Source organism: Euprymna scolopes, chromosome 20 (assembly GCF_053919585.1).
Source record: "Euprymna scolopes isolate OS-2025 chromosome 20, ASM5391958v1, whole genome shotgun sequence".
NCBI lineage: Eukaryota > Metazoa > Mollusca > Cephalopoda > Sepiida > Sepiolidae > Euprymna > Euprymna scolopes.
Genome location: NC_136501.1, coordinates 48606406 through 48624194, shown reverse-complemented (window position 1 = coordinate 48624194; position 17789 = coordinate 48606406). Strand labels below are relative to the sequence as shown.

Here is a 17789-nt window from a genome sequence, read left to right as displayed (position 1 = left end):
CCCTTTTTTTAAAGCTCCTTAGATCAAATGGGTTAATGCTTTGTCTGGAGTGATTTTCATCACACACTCACACACGCACACACACACACACACACACACACACACACACACACACACACACACACACCCACACCCACACACACATATATATATATATATATACATATATATATATATATATATATATATATATATATATATATATATATATATATATATACATAATAAAATTTATTACATAATTAACTTATTATAATCAACACTCTTTTTCTTTATTTACACGTGTTTCAGAAAATCTTTATTACAGGTTAAAACATTAAAAAATTATGATTTTCCTCTTCAGTATGTAGTCTTTGCCAATTACAATTTTTTCTTGGCCTTTTGGCCAAGATCAAAGTGTAGTATCTGTAGTATCTGTTCTTCAGATGCTGCACTTCCATTTCTTGTTCTTTTTCGGTGGAGGAGTGAGACAATTTTTTTATTTTTGTACCTTTTCTCCACGTTAAAAAACGACCCTGGCGTCTAACTCTGTCCCGTGGGGAGGCATTGTAAATAGGTACAATTTAGACAGTTTTCAGTGGAAAGTAAGATATAACAGTTCGAGCTGTTTTAACTCAAACTTTTCTTTAATTGTATGTCTTTGATAAAGCTATTCCATTGTGAAGGAATAAAATGAAAGGGATCAGTGGCTGGTGTAAGAGCTGTTTATTAAATTTGACAGAATAAGAGAAGTAAGAGTTGTTCATCGTCGAGACTAATGCGTTGAGTACTAACAGAAAACCGTCAGCTGAATCAAATTTACACGAGTAAATAACAGACCAGAGAAGAGGGGTAAAGAGGATTAAAAATTCCTGTTGGATGAGATCAAATTTCAAGTCTAGTCTACCTAGGATATATGGAGTTATACTTTTCTCAAGGGTATTAACGAAAGTAAGGTAATAGTCTTTACAAGACTTGAACCCGAAACACTGAGCAGTAATCTATGCCTGTAACCACTCCACCATTATTCACATACAAAATAATAAAAAAAAAAAGAAAAACATAGTGAAAAGAAAGTGGACAGAATTAAACTCTAGAGAAATAGGAAGCCACTTCAGAGATAAAAAGCAAAATTAAAAACATTTAACCAAAACATGATCAGCTAATTTTAATTTCAAGAAAATTAAAATCTAAAACAATACTTAATAAATATGAAGAATTCTTTATTAGATAAAATGATGTCTTTAATAAAACATTAAATTTAAAAAGATGTATAACAAAAAAAAATAATAAATAAAAAGACAACTAGACGATGGAACAAATTTTTGAGTAAATGTTATTACGAATTATTTTATTTTTTACAAACATTCAAATTTATCAATAATATTTAGTCTAACGAGTCTTCACATTCATCAACCAATCGGAATAAAGTAAAAAGTACCAAAAATAACAACACGGCTTTAACTATATATGTATTATAGAAAAATGCGTTTGGATTCTGTGTGTATAAATATATGTATATATGTACATATATATATATATATATATATATATATATATATATATATATATATATATATATATATATATATATAAATGGGTTAAGAAATTCCAACGAAAGAAAGATGTATATTCAAATAAGGGGGTAATCACCAACAATGTGTATTTTTTAACATTATTTTATCATTCCGTGTCTTGGTTTTTCATTGAGAATTATGTTTGGGTCATTGTAATAATGTTTTTAAATCATTGAAATCGTTTTTACGCGTTTCAGACGTTCTGTGAAGCGTCCTCTTCAGAAATTGTTTTCAGATAATTTCTGAAGAGGACGCTTCACAGAACGTCTGAAACGCGTAAAAACGATTTCAAGGATTTAAAAACATTATTACAATGACCCAAACATAATTCTCAATGAAAAACCAAGACACGGAATGATAAAATAATGTTAAAAAATACACATTGTTGGTGACTACCCCCTTATTTAAATATATATATACATATATATATATATATATATATATATATATATATATATATATATATATATATATATATATATATATATATAATGTACATATATATATATATAAGTATATAATTATATTTCTCTTACATATATAAGTATATGCATATATGTACATATATATATATATGTTTATATATATGCATATACATATGTGTGTACGTATATATATATAGATATATGTGTGTGTGTGTGTGTGTGTGTGTGTGTGTGTGTTTGCATATATATGTGTATGTATATATATGTATGTGTATCTAGTGTGTGCGTTTGGATTCTTAATCCGGCAGGGGTGTGTGATGCGTCTAGTGTGTTAGGTATAAGTTAGTGTTAAGTTCATGCTTGCATGCCTTCTCGCTTCCAGCTAACCCGACGGCTGGCTAACCTCGTGGTGAAAAGGGAGCAGCTATGCATGCCTTCCCTGCCAGTACATAGCCTCTCCATCATCAAGACTCCTACAATACCTCCCCATTGGCCACACATGGTAACTGGGTGCTTTGCAGCCCCAGGCTAAACTTTTAGGAGATCTCGGAGTAGTAGGAGACCCCAGAGGTAGTGCATTATGGCCCACCAATGTGTAGATATGCCCTAGCACACTACCAGCCCCTACCTCACTGTCTTGTGGGTGCCCTTGGTTGGGCGAAGACTAGGGGAACCAACCCCAAAATCAAACACCACTGCCTTGTGGGCCTTATCACAGCAAAAGGCTAAGAGATGGAAACTCTGATTTCAAATCCTAATGCTGCCTTGCAGTTTTCCTTATAAGACTGTGGAACCTCATCCAGAAAGAAAAGGCGTAGTATAGTAGCGGATATGATAGAGCGACTGTTTACCTTGCTGAGATTACTTTCGGTCAGAAGCTGCGGCCTCCACTGGACATTAGCATTGGAGGTTCAGAGGATGTCTATCTGATGCACAACAGACACTGCACTCAAACTGCACAAGCATGTTTGGAGCCAAGGTGGAAAGTCCTGTGGTGATGGACTGAGACTACGTCAACACTGAGGGATAAATCACTGAGGCCCGAACTAGTCATCGTCAAGACTGACGGACTGCATGATGATGATGATGATGATGATGATGATGATGACGAAAGAAAAATGCAAGCATGAAAAGTAATATGGTTAAGCTTAAACATGGAAACGTAAAGGACTAGTTATTAAAACTAGAAAAGAAAAGGACAAGATATTCTAGTAAAAAAATATAATAAATTTATGATTTAAAATATTGCAGCATTAAGAATTGATCATATAATGTTAAAAATTGAATTTTAAAAACATTCTTAATGCTGCAATATTTTAAGTTATAAATTTATTATATTTTTGACTAGAATATCTTGTCCTTTTCTTTACCAGTTTTAACAGCTAGTCCTTTGCTTTTCCATGTTTAAGCTTAACCATATTACTTTTCATGCTCGCATTTTTCTATAATCTATGAATTTTTCCAGGTTTTCAATAAATTCACTTGTTCTTTGTTTAATTTCAGTTTTATTTTTTTGCCCCCATAAACACACATGTAATAGCAATGTACGGCACTCGTCTGCTTCCAATAAAATACCCCCAATTATCTCCCTTTCATGCTTCCATGCTGTCTATTTCACGAGTTACTTCTCTTTTTGTGGCAGTAGTTGCTGAAACAACAATGTTGCTATGGAAACCAGTCATAAAAAACGTCGCTCACCTCCTTACCATATTCTTACGATTTTGAACACCAGAATATTCATCATAACTTTTGTTTTACTGAAAAAAAAAAAATTGAAATTTTTTTTTTTTCACAATATAGCTGAGAAGATGATCTATAAACTGTTAGAATTGTTTGAAATTTGGTCGAAAAATAAGTGAGTGGCAAAGCTTCAAAGCAGTTCTAAATGACTAGAACTGCTACTAACCATATATTCAAACACGGCAGTGTTTGAATGATATATATATATATATATATATATATATATATATATATATATATATATATATATATATATATAAATCCAGGCTTGAGATATTCAAAAGTAGGGCCTAATGAACTCAACGAGGTTGTTAGAGAGTGCTCGATAACAAGAGCAAAATATTTTTTATTTATTAGAAGGTAAACAGTTACATTTGGTGGCTACAAACTATTTCAGTCAATGAGACTTCATCAGGGCACCCAGAACCATTTGACGCTAAAGAAAAAAGGAAAACTTGAGCTCTTCTGTTTTTCTTTTTGAAGAGCTCACATTTTTTCCCTGGCGGTACTGACATACAGAAGTTCAAGTGTAATGTAAACAGACATCTTGCTGCTCAACTCCCTACATAGTACCTCTGCAATTATGTCCCAGATAATAGCCCCCTACATCAAAGTAGCACTGTGCCTTGTTTGGAGTGAAAATGCAATAAAACTGAAAGAAATATCTTTGTAAACCCTTCCATCCGAAGATGTGAATATTAGGTCTGAAATACCGTAAAGATTTATGACATGGGGAAATAATTTGAATTATATATATATATATACATATATGTGTGTGTGTGTGTGTGTGTGTGTGTGTGTGTGTGTGTGTGTGAATAATAAAAAAAAATTAAGTTTGCTTTTGTTTGGTTGTTTTATTTTATGGCATATCAATCCTTTTTCGGTTATTTAATTCTGCATACAATAATTATGGAAAAAGGCTTTTCATGCTTGAAGTTCTTTAAACTTCCAAATGTTTGTTCATTGTCTTTATTTTGGTTTAGTTGTTTTGTAGAGAAAAAATTGTTTTTGTTTTTGATTTTGTAGAACATGACTGAGTTTTGAAAAAAGGAAAATAAAAAGCGATAACATCAATGTTTGGTTCAGTTTGGGTTAGAAAACAGATATCATCATAAAAAAATGAATTACATACTCTCTCTCTCTCTCTCTCTCTCTCTCTCTCTCTCTCTCTCTCTCTCTCTCTCTCTTGAGGGCTTGGCCACATCATTGAGAACACAACTTCCGTCCAGAAGGTGGTTGGTTGTTTTGTTGTTTCAACAGGTGTTAATTAGTAAGTTATATCGAAGAACTTGTTAAAAGCATCTTCAGGGATTTATTTTTATTTTTTATAGGTTAGTTGTGCCTGTTATTTGGAAATGGTTTTCGAGCTGATATTGACCAGGCTCTATGTTGCTTAGTTTGGTAATCTAACAAGAATCAGTGTGTCAACATAACTGTGATGTATATAAGCACACAAAAAAAAAACACATAAAATAAATAATTTATTCTGTTTTAATATAAAATCAATCAGTCTTATGACAGATCATGATATAAGCCAGGATCACACATCTCATATTGTTGGTGGTAGGTTCGCAGAATTTGGTGGGTGATTCATTATTTTTTAGCTATATTATGCTAGGAGTTTTTTTTTTTTCAATCATTACGTCATCGTCGTGCATATTTTTTTTTTTTTTTTTTTTTTTTAAATATTTTTGCTGCTACACTCTTCAGTTTTGGAAATCAAAAAAGAACAACATGAATGTGTTTAGTCAATCAAGATCAAAATTAATAAATAATTTGTCCAGAGATATTTTAGTAAAACATCTTTGGAATTTTGTAAAATCAAGTATTATCATAATTAAAGGATACATGGAACACATTTCCTGACAATCTTTCAAGATTCTTCGATTCATGATGATTGTCTCATTGAAACAATGCGCTAAATTCCTTAACTGTATCCATCCAGTTTGCAATCCAGTACCCTCATGTATGCTCTTCTCTTGAGTAATCCTGCAGGTGTTACTGATACACAATGTCTAATAACGAGTAAACGTGCTACTAAAGGTAAAGTAAAGGTGCACTAAGTGCAAGTCAAAATGACACAAAATCTGCAAAACAGATCGTTTCCGAAAGACTGAATCATAAATAGGTTAAAAAAAAAAAGTAAAAAGCCAAATGGGGTAGACACAAGAAAAATGGTGAGCGAAAACAAAAGCTTTGGAATGAGTCTGTCTCTGTAATGCTGTAAGGAAATTTTGATAATCAGCAAGAGTGAAATGTACTCCCTAAGATCTATGTTTGCGGTGTCCACCTATTTGTGTTAAAAAGTTCATTAACGAATTAATAGAAGTTAGTCTTTCTCTCATCTGTTGTCATGTTCTCCCTAAACTCTAAACCAGGGTTTCCCAACCTTTTTCGGCAAACGCCCCACCCAGAACACTCGGATACCTACCACCGCCCCCCTCCCTATATGCATCCTTACATAATAATGTTAGTAGTAGTAGTAGTACATAATTAAAGTGAAAATGAATGATTGAATATCTATATAATTTTGTCAACATTACAAGGTTTGAGTCTAGAATTATTTTTTCCAATTAAAAATAAGTGTGATGTAATCAATTTCCTCATGAACTGTGAATCCCAAAGAAAATTGAGTTGAGAAAACCTAGTAACGTTATTAGAAGCTCTCTGTCTTTCACCGCACGCCCCCCCCCCAAGGATTTCAGGGATCCCCTATACAATAAATTTGGTCACCACCCAGCTGAATTCTTGTAGCGACACACACCCCTCCTGTCCGGTGGGTGGCGTAAATCCCGTTGGGAAACCCTGCTCTAAACAAACGTTTTTGCCTACTTTTCTGTTTGAAGAAAAGTTTATTTCAGTTAGCTACATTGAAGATATACGGCATAATCATGCTGACATGTTGGTTCTTGCCAGATCATCGAAGTTAAGCAACGATGAGCCTGTCCACCAGATGAGTGACCATTTAGGAATACTAGGCTCTGTATAATGTGGCGGGTAAGGTCGAGAACCCATTTCAGGCCCCCCTGCCCCTCCCTGAGCAGGATAATGTGAGGTCATGAAAACAAGTAACTGATGTCATATGCAGGCAATCAGAAATAATTCTGTTCATGATTTCATATCTCATTGTACTGAGCAGAAGATCCCTTTAGGTACAGTGGTCAGGACAATCGCTCAGTATGGGTACTGCTCAGACAGAAAGAAACTGCAAAGAAAGCTATAGCAATACATCAAAAAACACTTTCGAGAAACAGTGTGAGTGAGTGTTCTGAATGATGAGCAACAATGAATTCATAAATGCAATAATCGAGGGAGATAGATAGATGGAGAGTGATAGCTGGACACGACTTGATTGAATGAATGAATGGATGGATGAATATTAAAGAGAACCTGAATAGCCACTAGATGTATCATCGTCCATGCAGGAAAGGAACAAACAAAACTCGATTTACCACAGAAGATGCACGGGTGTTATACATTTTTGAAAGTAAAGAGCATAATCCCACAATTTCTGAACTGTGAAAATCATCTTTTCAGTCAACATGCCGATGTGATTTTGCTATTGCACTTGCACGATTGCATTTTAAAAATTCATGAAGGAGAATAACATGATGAAGGTGTTCTTTGTTTAGCGCCAACATACTGTACTGAAGTGGTACTGACCGTAGGCCGGTTGAACCAGCTTCTTCCAAGAGATGAAGTTTCATGGGAGTATGAAATTCACAAGCCGTTCTCAGTTGCATGTATTAGCGCCAAAATGGGGTCAATATAATAGCTTCGATTAAGATAAAGTTGACAGAACTCAAAAGAAACTGAAATATTGATTTCAACATACTTCGCATCCAAGTTGAAAAGTTAGACAATTTTAAATCTAACTAGAGATTTACTTTAAGTAACATGAGTACTGATACAGACTTTTATCTATCTATCTATCTATCTATCTATCTATCTATCTATTTATCTATCTATTTATCTATTATTTATCTATCTATCTATCTATTTATCTATCTATCTATCTATCTATCTATTTATCTATCTATCTATCTATCTATCTATTATTTATCTATCTATCTATCTATTTATCTATCTATTTATCTATTATATATCTATCTATCTATCTATTTATCTATTTATCTATCTATCTATCTATTTAACTATCTATCTATCTATTTAACTATCTATCTATCTATCTATCTATCTATTTATCTATCTATCTATCTATCTATTATTTATCTATCTATCTATTTATCTATCTATTTATCTATTATATATCTATCTATCTATCTATTTATCTATTTATCTATCTATCTATCTATCTATTTAACTATCTATCTATCTATTTAACTATCTATCTATCTATCTATTTATCTATCTATTTATCTATCTATCTATCTATCTATCTATTTATCTATCTATCTATCTATTTATCTACCTATCTATCTATCTACGTATCTATCTACGTATCTATCTACTTATCTATCTATCTATCTATTTATCTATCTATCTATCTATTTATCTATCTATCTATCTATTTATCTATCTATCTATCTATCTATCTATCTATCTATCTATCTATCTATCTATCTATCTATCTATCTATCTGGTCGAGCTTCTTGTCCGGATCAATGTAACTCTCTTCAGATTTCCCTGTCTTCCATCAACTACATCAACTCTTCAGGATCACAGTTGGCATCATGTGTAATTTGCTGCATCTACATGGATCTAGGTCGTCCTGTGCTCATGCACTCGTGCCATTTCTCACCAGTTCTTGATTGCTCCTCTGGCAGTGACCAGAAAATCATAGTATCGCTCCCTGACGGTAGTAGATATAGCAGGTAGGTTGCCAAAAAGTTGCTGCTTCGTGGGATGATCTTGCCAAGATATATTTAACTGTTCGTAGCATACGGGTGTATGTGGCGTCTAGCTTTCTTTCCAATCTTTTAGTGAGTGTCTAGATTGTAACACCGTAAACAAGGACAGACTCCACCACTGCTCTGAAGAACTGCCTTTCCAATTTGTCAGCTAGCCTTGAAGTCCATACTGACCGCAGCTACAGACTTTTGCTAGCACAGAGATACTTATGTGATGATTCCGACAACTCGCTAAGCCCAGCATTGTGTGCCATGGATTTAGACTTAGGTTGAGGTTAGGGTTAGTTTAGAGTTAAGGTAAAAAAAAAAAAAAAAAAAAAAAAAAACAGTTCGGCTTTTGTCTGATTCAAAAAGTTGCACAAGCTTTTTTTTTTTCAGGGAAATTTTTTTTTATTATTCATTTTTTGAAAATATAGAAGATTTTTATAGTCAGCATGGACGATAAAAAAAAAGAAAAGAAAAGGGTACAGTAAGGAAATTGATTAACATAGTGTGATTCCACTATCTGCAATGATGCGGAGACTAAATTGTCTCTAGATGAATTCGAGCAGGTAACTGCCAAGAGGATCCTTGCTCATATTGCATCCCATTTTTTTTTCCATTTTTTTTTTTCATTTTTTTCCCCATTTTTTTTTCCATTTTTTTTTTCCATTTTTTTTTTTAACATTTTTTTTTTCCATTTTTTTTTTGCTTACGATTTGATCTTGGTTTTATCTAGTTCAAAAGCTGTACTAGTGCCACAAAAATAGACAGAACTTTCGTTCCAATAAGATGTAATTTTTTAACATGGAAATCGCCTCAGACACGACATGAAGCCACTTGATGTAAGGACCTAAAAAAATACTACAAAACAAAAATCTATGAACAACTAATACTCTGAAAATCTTGAATAAAACTGTAAATGTGTGCTTTACAGATCCAAAGATTTGTGAAATGAATAAATAAAACACAAAACCAATTATCTATATCTAAAACTCTGCAGATCTTGTTAGCTTGTTCTTCTGCACACTGGATGGTGTCATCGTTTGGTTATATCATAATTTTGAGGTATAAATGCGTAGTGTGGATTCTGCTGCTGTGATACTATTGCCGTTTGCACCCCCCCCCAAAAAAAAAGTATTAGGAAAGAGAGGGGGAAAAAAGAGGAAAACAACGTAACAAACAAAAACGGGTAAATGTTTATCAGTAAGACAAAGGTATAGGAAGTTGTTCACCAGGTCACACAAAAGAAAGATGAAATAGGATTGCTAATCAAGGTGCGGTGGTGACCGTGACAAAGGGGGAGTCACTATCTTTAAAGTTAGTTTAAGGTCACTTTTAGGAGTAGCAGTGAGTTTTGCAATAGTTTATGACGGTCAAAGATGATTTACTGACAGTCTTGAGTTTGGGACAGTTGGAAACTCGGAAGCCTCCCCTCACTCCGCGAGAGATTAGAGAGATTACAGTACAAAGCTAGGCGAAAGTAGATTGCAGCAAGAAGAAAATTGCTGAGGACTGATGCGACTGGACAACTAGCGACAGACAACATTTGGGGTTCATATTTCTATATTATGTGACACACACACACACATACACACAAGCACACACACAAACACACACACACACACACAGAGCTTAACTGATTTACATGCATGTAGTCATTTTTTGCATAATGTTATCCTCATTTTCATAGTTGTCGTTGTTTTATCACATTTCGGCCGACTAATCATCCGGCCTACTTGAGGTGTTAACCATGATGGGATAGGGATGCTGACTCTTGTAACTGTATCCTGTAATTACAGCCTTCCATAATTATTGTTGTCACACCACGTTTTGGACAACTAATCCTCTGGCCTGCTTTGGGTAGGATGTTCCAATCCTACCCAAAGCAGGCCAGAGGATTAGTTGGCCAAAATAGTTTTGCATTCACTTTGTCATTTTTCTGTGATATGAAAAAAAATGTATAATTTACTAGCAGGAGCGCCAGGCATTGCCCTGTCATTACGTTACGGCCAAAACGTGGCGAGACAACAACTATGGAAGGCAGTAATTACTGGATACAGTTACAAGACTCAGCATTCCTATCTTGTTGCAGGTAACCATGATAAGCAAAGGGGAAGAGGATGAGTTTGGCGAAACATGGGGAAGCAACAACTATGAAGATGAGATGACTGCCTGCAAAAAATAAATACACAAGTTATGATGCCTCATCTCAAAGGATTAAAAAAAAAACATAGTATATGATTTTTTTTTTTTTTTTTTACACAGTGATCACCACTTATCAAGGCCCAGAAGCCACTCAGGGATAAGGGTTATTGCAAGTACATTACGTTAGTGTGGAGATTTGATGGAGTGTTTACTTAAGGGCGGTTCATTAGGAATTTGTTAACATTAGACTTGAAGACATCCAAGTTGTAGTCCGGAGGGAAGCAGGCAGACGGAACAGAGTTCCACAGGCGTGCAGTTCTAAGAAAGAAGCTTTGTTCATGGAATCCGCGTCTTGATTTAGGCACAGATATAGAGTGGGGGAAATTTTTCACAGTGGATTCAGCTAGACGGGTGTTTTTCGTAAAAGATTGGCGAGGGGGGACCAGGGATTGGAGTTCAGACGAGCACCTGCCATGAAAATAACGATAAAACAAGGATAGGCTCGCAACGTCTCTTCTGTGGGAGAGGGGTTGCAGGGTAGAGAAAAGGGCATCCCCCACTAAGCCACGAAGTCTATTTTGTACTCTGTCAAGGCATGATAGGCTGTTTTTGGCAGCTCCTGCCCAGATATGGCAACAGTATTCCATCCTTGGACGTACTTGGCTTTTATATGGATAGAGAATTGCATCAGTAGTGAGATATCTTCTGGAGCGATAGAAGGATCCCACCATCTTTCCAGCGACTTTGACAACAGATTTACAGCCAGTAATCACTTTTTGTTGTTTTATTGTGCCTATGTCTCCCCACGAGACAGAGTTAGACACCAGGGTCGCTTTTTAACGTGTAGGAAAAGTACAAAAATATTAAATTGTCTCAGTTTTGGAGGATTTCTCCTCCACTGAAAGAGAACAAGAAATGGAAGTGCAGCATACTACACTTTGATCTTGTAGCTTGAACATGAAAGTGATCAAGTCACGCTACAACATGATTATCTAATCCGTCAAAGGACCAAAAGAAAGAAGAGATTTTTTTTTTATTTTAACAAACCATAACCCAAAAGCACACGGATCATCACCAAGGTGAATAAACCTCCTCTGTCTTTAAACACTTTTGCATTCACTTTGTCATTTTTCTGTGATATGAAAAAAATGTATAATTTACTAGCAGGAGCGCCAGGCATTGCCCTGTCATTAAATACGCTTAAATATGATATCTTAATTCATGCAGATTTTGTATTTATTATTATAGAGTCAAATATTTCATATTGTACTGTGCCCAAAATATAATCATGATTTCAAAAGTTAAAAAAAAAAAAAATGATTTAAGTGCCATCGGCTAGAATCGAACCCGAAACCAAAACATAGTTTCATGATTGAAACTATGGCTACACGTTAAGCAAAGTACAATGAAATGGTGGTGACTGTGTAGAAAAATAAAGTCTGGATCACAAAAGGTCGCTCATTTTAATGTTAACACTCCAGCCTCTATAGCTTATTTATATAGGTTTATTTGTTCTCGATATGGTTGGACTGTGGAAAGGAGTGTGAATTTTATTAACTACAAGCTGGTTTCCATGACAACAATGTTTTTAAAAGACAAGATTCAAGCAAGGGCGGTTCGACGGTCCACAGAGTTTAATAATTATATAGATTTGCAGTCTGGAAAGATCGCATAAAATAGGAACGAGAAACTTTCATTCTATGTATGGCACAAGGCCGAAAGATAACAGTAGTACAAATTGAACGCAATAGATGTGATAGTACCTATTTACTATGCCTCCCCACGGGACAGAGTTAGACACCAGGGTCGTTTTTTAACGTGGAGAAAAGGTACAAAAATAAAAAATTGTCTCAGTCGTGAAGGACTGATCCTTCACCGAAAGAGAACAAGAAATGGAAGTGCAGCATCTGAAGAACAGATACTACACTTTGATCTTGACCAAAAGGCCAAGTACGATAGTCTATTATACAAGAGTCGTTCCAAAAGTAAGGCCTCCTATTTTTTTTAACTTAAAAAGCTAAAACGTTGAAGAGCTATAGAGGCTGGAGTGGTACCATTAAAACGAGCAACCTTTTGTGATCCAGACTTTATTTTTCTACATATTTTCTTTTTTTTTTTTTTTTTTTTTTTTACTCATGTTCATTTTTTATAAAGCATATCGCCACTTTGACGTAAGGGGCTACTATTTGGGGCCATGTCTAGGAAAGATTAACAAGATATTTGTTTATGTTACATTTAAACTTTTACATATCAATACAACCAGGAAAGCAGGCAGCAGGAAAGGAATTCCAAAGTGTAGCTGTTCGAGGGAAGAAACTATTAGAATAGAAAGCTTTTTGGCATTTAGGGACAACAACAGTGAAAGGGTGAGATCTTATTACTAAGCGGGTTTGTCGGGGATATGTACGTCGAGGGGGTACAAGTGAAATGAGTTCATCAGTCTCAATGTACTTTTACCAGCCTTGTTTAATGCTACGATTGTAAAAGTTCGGAGTGCGATTTATCACTCATATCTCTGTCGCCACTCTGAAATCAACGAACCCATCCCTGTGTTTACATCAACTGCATTGGATTATTAAGGTGACGGCTTGTCAATAACTTGTTTATGTTGGACTTGAAGAGGACCATATTGTAATCAGCTGGAAAGCAGGCAAACGGAAGACAATTCCACAGGCGTGCAGTTCTAAGAAAGAAGCTTTGTTCATGGAATCTATGTTTAGGTTTAGGTACAGATAAAGAGTGGGGGAAAATTATTGATAATGGTTTCAGATAGACGAGTTTATTTCAATAGAATAATTAGGGGCTGAACTATCGCAAGTTGAAGATAAAATGCAAGTCATTTCTAATGACATAAGGCAAGAAATTAAAAAAAAAAACAGCAACCATTAACTTCAACTGTTTTTTGTAATGTCTTCCTTTTTCTTTTCATGTTTATTAGGAGAGAGACGATGAAGGGAGTTGCTAGATATAAAATGATGCTGGGCTTTTTAACATCAAAAACGTTACAAGTGAAACTAGAAGAGGATAACCGTTACATCTTAAATAAAAACTGACTTTCCATTAACGATACTTAATTTTTTTTGCCAAAATAAAGTCAAAAACAAAAACAAAAAAAAACGTCTCAAGCTGGAAAGTTAGAAAAAAAAAACAACAGAACAAAAAAGCAGCATATAAAGTGGCATAGAAAGCAGGAAAGAAGAAAAAAGAAATAAAATGCCTCATGGATAAAAGATTTTAATTCTTCTTTCCCTTTTTTTGTTGAGCAGACTTTTGTGTGACGGAACGGATATATATTTACAAATAAAAACACATTGTGTTACAGGAAAAAGGTTGTCCCCTTTCCATGTAAATAAGAAGAGCATTAGATAAGTGAAAATGAGATTAGGATAAGCCGAGACTCGAACCTTGTAAGCAAGGTTAAAAAATAGAATGTTAGAAATCAGAATGTTAAAAATGGTTTATTGTTAAATTCTATTATAAATAGTTAGATATTGTTTATATTGTAAAAAGAATTGATTGTTCATTCTTTTATAAAGCTGAATATTAAAAATATCAGCTAGAAAGAACGAACAATACAAATTAAAAATACATTGTTAAAAAAATAGGTTAGGTTAAAAAATTAGGTTAGTAGATGATTCTTTGTTTGCAGAAGTGTGTTTTGGACAAACATGCATAGCCACGTGAATTAGTCACGTTTGAAAAACACACTTCTGACGTCATAGACAAAGGACGGTTCTTCATATAGTTCTATGGGTTCGAATTTCAGAGTCAGCCTGCTAGTCAGTCAGAGAGAGAGTTGAGAGTCAGTCAGTTGGCAGTCATTGGTCAGCTGACCCTTTGGGAGCGAAGGGTATAAGATTAAACCATGTAGGTACAAGTGAATTCCTGACGTCATCAGCATTCGACCGGTCCAATGAATAAAGAATCATCATTGTATTTTGTAACTGTTTGTCTTCGTGTCGTCATTCCACCAACTGAAAGGTAAATGTGTTTTGTCTATAAACATCTTAAATGAACCTTGTATAATCCCCTTCCAAGTAATGTGTCCCATCCTCCATCATAAGTAATGGTTCTCCCCTCTGATGTAAAAGAACAGTACTACACATTCCTTCAATAATAAATTCTCCCTCTGTTATAAATGTCTCCCTCAGTATCGTCATCATCGTTATCGTGTTATGAGTTCCCCCATTAAACATGTCTCCTGATATGAATCCTCGCAACACAACAATTGCTCTTTATTATAGAACTAGCAGGGATACTTGGCATTGCCCGGGAAAAATTTATAACATAACTTCTATCCCTCTCCCTCCCCCCCCTCCTTTCCTTCGTCAAGTCCATTCCTCTGTCTGGACAATACACACATAACTCGAGTCGGCATAAGGAAAATAACTATGTGAAAAAAAAATCAGAACTACTTTACTTGACATGATGACATTAAAAATCGTGTTTACTTCTTAACATTAAATGATATAAATGGCCATTTGTTCCTCCCCCCCCCCGCCACCTCCTTCCAGAAGAATGGGTCGTTTTTATATAGATTTTAGATATTATTTTTTCTGGGTTAGACAGATTTTAAAAAAGCACTAACTTTATAGAATTTTGTTGAGTATTTTTCAAGCGTTGGTGATACATACATACATACAGACGTTTGCCCTTTGTATTATAGAATGCAGGATTATACTGATCACACACTGGGGCATGACGAAGCCTCATTTTCACTTGTATTCGGGAGGAATAATGTCAGTCTGCCGATTATTGTGAACAATGTAAAATTGATGATGATGATGATGATGATGATGATGATGATGATGATGATGATGACGGCGATGATGATGACGGCGATGACGATGACGATGACGACAGCGTAATTGCTATAGAAACGTATAGAAGAGTATATGAAGACTAGTGAACACGAGCCGGTCATTGCGAATCCAGCAGAGAGAAGAAAAGTTAGAGCTCGACTCGGTTTTTATATAAAATGTCAATGGTCACTTTCAGCTGTCTGACCAATACATTGACCAGAGAGTTATTTATGCTATGGTATTGGTCAATAGGAACAAGTTGAATATATTATGAGTAGACATCAACTAACAGCCAAGCATGGACATTTTGATGAAGTCACATTTCTCTCCAATTAACGAATGCGTGACGATATTAAATTATAGAAATGGACGAAGATGTTAGGTTTACTTAGATGAAACGAGGCAAACAAATCTATAAGGTTATCTTGCCGGATTTTTAAAGTCAGACCTTAATAGCTTTTCATCTGACAAATCAAACTTTATTTTTGACAAGCCAATTTTCATTTGTTATTATTGTATCATGTTATTGATACAAGGTAGAATGATAAAATTGTAGCCCTAGAAAAGACAACATGATTCCATTTCCGTTTGGTGTGGCAGCAGGACTCAGCCCCAGCCCATAAGTCTAAAGAGACGCAGGCTTGGCTTCAGAAGAAGTACTACTTCATACCCTTCTTTCACTGGCGCCCCTCCTCCCCCCAACCTGGACTCACTGGACTACTTTGTTTGGTCATACATCGAAAATATCACCAACATGACCTCCCACAACACCAAAGCCAGCATTTCTTCACCAACTACCAAGTATTAGCTGAGCCCTGCCAGTGCTTGTGGAAAAGGTATGCACCCAGTTTCAGACGGTGATTGAGACTGAAGGCAGTTACATTGAATAGATGTCAGTTCTACCACATAATCAAGTTACCTGAATTGATTTTTTTAATAACAGTTTTAAAATAAAGCTGTAGTGTTTTTAGGGCGAGAATTTTATCGTTCTACCCTGTAATATAATATATTTTACTATAATTTATTTAGTGAATTATAAAGTCTGGCCAGATAATCTATGCTGTGAAACATTTTTGGACTAAAAAAAAACAAAAAACAAAAAACAAACTCTATCAGCATTTTAACCAAGTAATATAAAAAGAGTTGTTGCTCTTACAACTAAAATTTTTATTCATTTTTCTGTATAAGTTTATAAAATGTACAAACGGAACAAAATTATAAAAAACAAAATGATATTATTGTATCTTGGGCAGCACCAGATAGAAAGAACTAGTCAATCATATAAATTTGGTGTGTCTTTCTGTCTGCGTATTTTTCTGTCCAAATCCCTAAAAAATCAAACAAAATCAAACAAAATCTTATTCACATAACAGTGAAATTAACAGGAAATAGCAATCATACACTAAGGATGGTTTATACCAAGTAAAATCTTTGTTTGGATGGATGAATAACGCGTACAGGAATCGGCAAGTTGAAATGCAAAATAGTTTTACTTCTTTCTGCACATGCCCGCATACAATTCGCTTCTTCAATTCATTTAATATTAAATCTTTCTTATCTAAATAGCTAAATCGGTAGGAGACGCAGCTGGAAAGCTAACCGTTTTAGTTTCGATTCTAACTGATGGCACCCAATTAATTTTGTTCTTACTTTTGAAATTACTGCTATATATTAGGTACAATAGACAATACAAACCCGAGATACGGCATTAAAAATTAGTAACAAAATACAGTTCAGTATATGATACACATGTATATAATCAAATAACATTATAAATAACACCGTAAGGCAGGAGATACCGTAACCAGGGATAGGAAAATGTCGTATTCCACGTCGTAACCTGAAAAAAAAAAACTGTATCCTTAAGACACTATATCTCGGGGCTCTATTGTAATATTAAATAGAGACTTGGTTCTGTAATAATAAATACGAAATCTGCATGAATTAAAATATATTTAAGCGTATTTTATGACCCTGTTAAGCCCACACCCTCGATAGTCATTTAATATTTTCATATAGACGTGTTTGTAGACATTATTCAGAAAAAGGAGAGGAAAAAGTAGGTTCATGATATGAAATGAAGTTTCTCTTTGGGAGTGGAGTGAACGTAGACATTGGAAACGTGTATGTGTGCTTGTAAGGTAAGCGTAAAAAGATTGGCAGAAGTACAGAAATGAAAACAAGAAATATGAGTAATTGGGGGAAGAAAAAATAATCATGTAAATTGACGATGAAAGGAAAACCAAAACGAAAAAAAAAAAAAAAAGA

At 34.7% G+C, this 17789-nt stretch overlaps 1 pseudogene; it reads left to right on the top strand.

The window, feature by feature from the left end:
- The first annotated feature begins 365 nt into the window (after positions 1–365).
- Positions 366–588, top strand: LOC145241797 (U2 spliceosomal RNA; annotated as a pseudogene).
- Positions 589–17789: the final 17201 nt, after the last annotated feature.